This window comes from Atractosteus spatula, chromosome 9, assembly GCF_055471065.1.
Source record: "Atractosteus spatula isolate fAtrSpa1 chromosome 9, fAtrSpa1.hap1, whole genome shotgun sequence".
NCBI classification, from domain to species: domain Eukaryota; kingdom Metazoa; phylum Chordata; class Actinopteri; order Semionotiformes; family Lepisosteidae; genus Atractosteus; species Atractosteus spatula.
In genome coordinates this window covers 48,931,719-48,937,720 of record NC_142714.1, presented here as the reverse complement: position 1 = coordinate 48,937,720, position 6,002 = coordinate 48,931,719, and positions in this window count along the sequence as shown.

Genomic DNA, 6,002 nt, shown 5'->3' with positions numbered 1-6,002 from the left:
CTGCGGGGAGGCGGCTCTCGCACCTTGAAGAAGGTAGAGAGCGGAAGCGACGTGAGGCAGCGGCGAGCGCTCCGTCGGACAGACAGCCCTTTTTTTTCCCTGTTTGTTTAGAAAAGGTCAAGCTCTTTCTTAGCATCTTCCAGCTGCTGAAGATGGCTAAAAATTCAAGATTCAGTTCTACAATTCTTGCACAAGATTCCACTCGTGCCTCTCCTAGTTTCAATTGAATACAACCTGAAGTTTGGTCGGGAATGAAAACCAAGATAATCTGTATCGACATCACTTACTTGAGCCTTTCTTCATCTTCATCATCATCAGTCACGGCAGCAGCTTGCGTATCAGGAATATTAATAGAAGCAGTACCTGTGCTGGTGGCAGTAGCTGGTTTTGTGTTCTGTGGCCTTGTCATACCAAGGGAAAATGAAAAAAGGGGGAAGACAGATCTCTCTCGAATCACATGGCTTCTGTAATTGTAAACGCAGACGATCTGTTCTTCTATCTAGAGAAAGCCATTTATCCACTGTCCCAGCTAAAAGGTAGCTTTAAAAAAGCTGACACCACTAACGGCCTGGCTCTCCCGTAGGGCCCTGCAGTCTCCACACACACGCACGAATCTGTCTTGCCCCCGCTGTGCCTTGCTGGGGTAAACGGGGCAGGGGTCAGAACTACAGGGCACGGCGGCCTGGGCACAGTGGTGTTACAGCACCGTACAGCGCTGGGGCAAGAGCTGTGGGTGACCTCATACTGTCGCAGGCACAGGTGAGCTCCTTCATTCCGGAACTTCCTCTGCGAGTTCCTTCCATGCTCTCCAGCTCACCAGCTCACCACCTCTGAGGACAAGGCCGTTTCCCACTCCCGTTTTCCAACACTCCGCCTGATGCTGAAGCTGCGCTCTAACTAACTCCCCCCCCCCCCAAAACTGCTTTGTAAGGTTCGGATTGGGGACCACAGATCAATCTTTTCGACCTTTTTTAAAAGGACATCTCCCTGGCCTGTGGTATGCAGTTCCCTCTTGCACAGCTGCACTGCCACATCTGGGCCGCCCTCTCCCGAATTCACACGAGCAGCCACTCCTGCCCTTCTCTGATGAGCAGGACCTGCGTTAGCCATTACTCGCGCAGTTACGCGCAGAAATTCCTCACGCCCTCAGCGTGACGTCCCATTCTTGAGAACACGGCTCTTTGTGTCATGAACCAAGCTGAGCCGAGTCGGCGTTGTTGAGTTTTTCCAACACATGCTTTCCTCCTTCCTCCACTCTTTCTGCTCCCTCACCCTGCTGACTTTCTCAGTCAGCACGTCTTCCGGATCACGTTTTCTCACGACAAGATAATATTAATCTTTTTTCTCTTCCCTTGGCTGGTTATACCCATAAGCACAACAGGAAATTAATAATAATTATTATAATAATTGCTTACAATTATATAGTGCTTTTCTGGACACTCCACTCAAAGCGCTTTACAGGTAATGGGGACTCTCCTCCACCACCACCAATGTGCAGCATCCACCTGGATGATGTGACGGCAGCCATAGTGCGCCAGAACACTCACCACACATCAGCTCTCAGTGGGGAGGAGAACAGAGTGATGTAGCCAATTCATAGAGGGGGATAAATTAAGGCAACAGAGCCTCTGTCTCTCTACCTGTTTTTTTAATGCACACCTACCCTCATACAGCTATCTATCTATCTTCTATCTACAGTGCTTTGCAAAAATATTCAGGCTCTTCCAGCTGGGCTGTCCCATTTTGTGAAATTATAAAATGGTGCACACGCTTATTAAAACCTAATATTATATTCCAATCCAGAATGCTTCAGTTGAAGACTTCTAGAGGAAGAATGTGCTCAAGTGCTCTAATATTTATTGGGGATCCCTTAAGTCTTTCAGCAGATTTTCAATAGGGTTCTCAGACAGGATTGGACTTTATGGTTGAGTCTTTGCTTGAAATTCGCTGCCTGACTGAGGGAGCTTACAGAGATAGGGGTATTTATTCTGAAATCCTGTGAACCCCTATTATGGCCCCGCATCAATGTGTGTGGTTTGGAAATGTGTGCATCTAAATTCATTTAGGTCTGCCGCAGCAAAGATTCTTCAGTTATGTCTTTTCTATTTTTATTTCACTTTATCCGTTTACTTGTTTATTTTTTTGCCTTCAATATGTAGAGTAGGTTGTGTAAACATCAATCATTAAACGCCTCCTCAAAGTGTTATGACTGCAACCTTTAAAGTCACAAAATGTGAAAATTGTGCAAGGGCCTGAATGATTTTGCAGTATCCATCTTCTCACACCTGTCTGTATACTGTATTCTATATACTGTATCTGTCTACCAATAAACCTTCACACCTGTCTGTCTCCAGCTCTATTTTGTTTTCGTACACCTCCATGCCTGCCTGTGTTTTTATTGTGTATCTACTCTTCAACTGCCTCTACTTGTGATTCATGGGTTTTCCTGCAGCAATTGCCAAACCTGGCATTTGGTTGCATTACAAGATGCTGGTTAGCAAGCTGGCGTTACTTCAATGCAATGAGACAGTGACCACATCCATCTCAGGGCAATCCAGCGCAGTGCTCTGTTTGCCAGTTTGCCTGTTTCTTCAAGTCAACCCTTGTCCTGCCAGTGACTCAGCAGGCAGCTTCTGAAAGCCCTGAATTACAAAGATAACTTCTCCAAAAAAAAAAACTACAACAGGTTTCTGTCTGTTGATTGCATCATAACTGTAATCCTGAGTGGTGCCAAACCATATAATCTGTCCTTCTTTAAAACGTACATTTGATCCAGTGTTTTGGATACTTTTTTTGCTGTACATGCTGCAACACACATACAGTAAATGTATTAGGTATAAATAAAATATAAATAAAAACTGTGATTACTGTGCCTGCAAAAAAGCCTCTGTCTGTGAATTGTTGGAAAGACCAATTTTATGTAATCCTAGAATATTGCATCAGAAGATGAGAAAGGCCTGAGTCTGTCTGGCCCCTGGAGCTTGGCTGGTTTTATTATTCAATTGAATTAATTGAATTAACCTTAATTGCCCCTAAGAGGGTTTGTCTTACACATCAAAATCCTCGTAAACACATAACAGTACAATACATCAACAATACCACAGCATAATTCCAAACAAATAGTGACAACTCAATCAGGGCATACCAGTACCATAAAGATTTAAAAACAGATAGTTAGCTTAGAAAATGTCTAAAAATAATAAAAGTAAGATCCCTTCCTGCCTAAATTATTATATTATCTGTAGTTGTAGGGCCAGTATTGGTGCTCCTGGGAACAGGCGAGAGTTTGAAATATCCTCTTGAAACACCACTACTAGAAGGGGACAAATTACAGTTGCCAATCAAACCTAACCAGTACATGTTTGGGAGGATGCTGGAGAAATGGGAGAACGCCAGTTCAAACACATGGATAACATGTACGCTCCACACACACAGACGCCCCAATTTAGAATCAGACCAAGGCCTTGGGATCTGTGAGGCAGTGGCACAGATTGATCATTTTCACTGTGGCCTTTTATACCAATAGAAGTGAGTAGAACAGAGGAGAGGGGTGGAGTAGGAGACTGTATTACACAGAACATTCATCCTGGTGTTCCCTGTAACCTGTTGTAGCTCCACAGAAAGAGAAAGAGAAAGCAGTGTTTACTGTGCTGAGGGGGAGGGTTACTGAGAAAAAGAGGAACCTTTACTCATTTTTCTGTTCGTGACTTCAGTGAAACAGAAAACAAAACGGGTTAAATGTGGAGGTCAGTATCTCTGAGTCTGTTTTGTTCCAGCCTGCCATGCTGGTGCTGCATCAAAAGGCATGTGTACAGTGGTGACAGGATCGCTCCTTCTTAAAGTTTCCGTGGTTGTTACACTCGAAACCACCATCATGAAACGATTTCCTTTTGACGTTAATATATTCCTTTAAAAGGCAATAACTTTTTTTTGATCTGATCAGATCGATTAGGATGGGCAACCCCAATAGACAAAACAGGCTGCTGCTGTAAGTGGCATTGGTGGACCAGTAGGGGTCACTCTTCCCCCTGGGCTGGACTTTCCAAAACAATGCCTCTTCCTTCGGATGACATGTGAAACCAGGGTCCTGAGGTCCTGTCTGGCACTGTTGTAGCAGGCGTTAGTAAAACCTATGGCAGTTGTAAAACTAGGAGTGTTAACCCCTATGTCCCATCTGAAATTCACTCTGGCCTTTGATCTCCTTAAAGTTCCCCCTTAACTCACATGGTCTAACAGTTTCTCACATGTTTCTGTTGGCACTGTTGGTGCATAATGTCTGCCACATGGTGACAGATGAAGAGGCCTTTGGGATATTTACAGTTCTTAAACGTCACATGCAGGGCTGCAGAAGCTACAACACCTTGCAGGACAGACGATAGCAGGTCACACATTTTGGAATGCTATGTGCTTCCAAAGTGCAACACATGTGTGACTGTTGTCCTAGTTGTTAGACATTTTTGCAGTCTCATTTATAAACTGCATACATTTTAACCTGCAGACAATTACAGTATGTCACATGAAGAAAATCACTCTAGGTGAATTGCACTAGGTTTCCCTGCAGCTCTCACACGCATAAAGCCACAGGTAGACAACAATATTAATGATGATGACCCAATGCATGCTGAAAGATTGAAAGGCTTTTTTTGCCTTTTGTTAATAACAGGCTTTGAACAGATTTCATTACATCATGATACTTATCCCTCATGATGTAAAACCATATCATTTATTGCACTAAATCCCAGGATTTAGAACATACACACAGGCTCGGGAAAGTGTTCATTCCCTAACATGCTTACTGCGATCACGCAACCACCAAGATTACACAGCACAGACTCCTAAATTCCACAAAAACACATGACCTCATCCCAGCAGGGGAGAGCGTGCAGCACACAGCGTGCTCAGGAACAAGAATACCAGGCAGGAATTTTCAAAAGGCCCCAAGCATGTGAAGGAAAAAGACAGGGCAATGTGTGAAGAAAAAAGTCATACCCACATCATGTCAGGATTCCTCTAGAAGGCGTTTGTTTCAGTTGATAATTTGCTCCCGGGTTTGTGAAAGTCACTGAAAAAGGTCATCTGTGGAAATCTAATGTGGCCTGTGTCTGCACTGTGGCCATCAGTCCCTTTTTAGGGGCATTGTTACATGGCAGTAACATAGTGTGATAAAAGACAGATTCATGTTTCTATTAATCATTTTCTTTTGGCTTCTTTGGTCTGAACTCTGCAGCTCTGGATTTTGGGATTTAAGGAGATGCCTGTAAAATCAATTTTTTAAAATCTAACCCAGGGCCCCAGAATTGTGAGGTATGGGGGTCAAATGTCAAGCCCCCATTCTCTTGCATGTTTCACTTTTTCTGCTGCCCCTCACTATGTTTGAGGAGTTCCAATAACTTTAGTTGTTCAGCTTGGGGATGATGCTGAAGGAGTCCTTTCTTTAACGCCAAGAGTTGTGGGAGTGTGTAACAAGCTGCCCAGCTGTGTTGTTGAAGCTAATACCCTGGTTTCTTTCAGGAAGCAGCTGGACGAGATCCCGGGATCAAGTGGCTACTACATTTGGTACCAAATGGGCTAGATGATCTGAACAACCTTTGTTACAGTATGTTCTTACGTTGCATTCTGTTCTGTTCCAATCTGGAATAACCAATTCTTCATCAGCTTGACTCAACACCACAACAACAATCCTCATGCCAGTGCAGGAGAGGTGAAGGCAGTGTCCGAACTTTGTCAAGATCTTTATCCCGGGTTTTTATTTTGGTGAGAGGATTAAAGGCATTAAAAATGACCTCTGGCTGGCATTCCGAGTCCCGAGGATAGAAGAACACAGCCGTTCGGAAAGGTTCTCCCGAATGGACAGGGGCGTTCCGATCCCGTTTCCTGTGATCCGTCACGAAAGTGAGTGGGAGCCGGCCGATGTGACGTCAGTCTGCTTGACGCCACTTGGCAGCAGGGTGGACCAGGGGAACCAGGAGAACAGGAATCGCAGCATTCCCCCGCCCTGCTTC